Consider the following 1,629-nt stretch of genomic DNA (forward strand, 5'->3'; position numbering starts at 1 on the left):
CCCCCCCCCCCGCGCACTGTGTGTGCAGCTCCTGAAAAACCCATGGAACAAGAGGAAATGGCTGCCTTGGATGTAGACAGCGGCAGCAGCGGCGAGTATCTGCAGCAGCAGTAGCATCAGCAGCACCAGTAGCACCACAGAAAAGGTGCAACTGCAGCCCAGGAGACTCAGCCATCACCGCTTGCTCTGCTGGCCGTGACCTGCAACAAGATAGGGTCTCCATCTCCAGGTGAGGGCAACTAGGAGGCGGCTGCAGTGGCCACTGGTGATTTGGCTTCTACACAGCTAGGAGGAGCACCAAACCGATGGGAGGTTTTGTCAGCTACACCTACAACTATGAAAGATGATCCTGGTAATCTAGTACAGATTCCAGGTGCTGCTACTTCAAGTGGGCAGTATGTTCTTCCCCTTCAGAATTTGCAGAATCAACAAATATTTTCAGTTGCACCAGTATCAGATTCATCAAATGGTACAGTGTCCAATGTTCAGTATCTAGTAACATCACAGATTCATTCAACAGATGCTCAGCAGGTTCAGATTGGCTTCATAGGCTCCTCAGATAATGGGAGTATAAATAAGAAAGCAACCAAATTCAGATCATTCCTGGCTTCTGTAACACCTCCTGCTAATATCCAGAATTTAATACCACAGACTGGTCAAGTCCAGGTTCAGGGAGTTGCAATTGCTCATCATTTCCTGGCCAAACTCAAGTAGTTGCTAATGTGCCTCTTGGTCTGCCAGGAAATGTTACCTTTGTACCAATCAATAGTCTTTATCTAGATTCTTTGGGAAATTCAGTCAATGACTGCAGGCTTTAATGCAGGTGGACATTTGATAAACACAGGACAAGCTATGGATAGTTCAGACAATTGAGAAAGGACTAGTGAGCCGGTTTCTCCTGATGTTAATGAAACTAATGCTGATACAGATTTATTTGTACCAACATCTTCTTCATCACAGTTGCCTGTTACAATAGTACAGGTATATTATAGCAAAACACAAATAGCTTGACTACTGTTGCCTCCCATGCCCAGTTCAGACTCAGGCCTTTGGTGGCCTCCACCCGAGGCAGTCACCTACGGAATTAAGCCAAAAGACCTTCAGCAGACTACCGACTTATCTCTGAAAGAAGTTCCCCTAGAAGTTCAGCTGAGATACAACTACGCCCCGCCCGTGACAATGCCTATTGCCTGAGGACATCCGCAGACATTGGAGCCATTAGTGATCTTCCCTCGTGACTCCCTTGTGACTCCCTCCTGACTCTTCCCTAACTTCTCAATGTTTATGTTATGCAAATGTCATTGTAACCTAGAGATCCAGTTTGGCTTTCATGTATAAATGCTGAGACCCAAAAGTAAAGTGGCCAGCCTTGATTGGAAACCCTGAACTTGGCTTCCTGTCCTTTTGTTCTTGAACTCTGTGTTTCAGGTTCTCCTTTTCTCCCTTTGGTTGAGGCAGAACCTGGTTCATGAAACTGCGGGACAGTTTCAGACTACTACTAGTGGGTAAGTCCATTCTTCAGATCTTCAGGGAAATTATATCCAGTCACCTGTTTCTGAAGAGACACAGGCTCAGAATATTCAGGTTTCTACAGCACAGCTGTTGTACAACATCTACAACTTCAAGATT

General features: G+C 45.8%; 1 pseudogene; it reads left to right on the forward strand.

Annotated features, from left to right (window-relative positions):
• Positions 1-1,629, forward strand: part of LOC116079265 — a 14,113-nt pseudogene that overhangs the window by 4,157 nt on the left and 8,327 nt on the right.

This window comes from Mastomys coucha, chromosome X (genome assembly GCF_008632895.1).
Source record: "Mastomys coucha isolate ucsf_1 chromosome X, UCSF_Mcou_1, whole genome shotgun sequence".
In the NCBI taxonomy this organism is placed as follows: domain Eukaryota; kingdom Metazoa; phylum Chordata; class Mammalia; order Rodentia; family Muridae; genus Mastomys; species Mastomys coucha.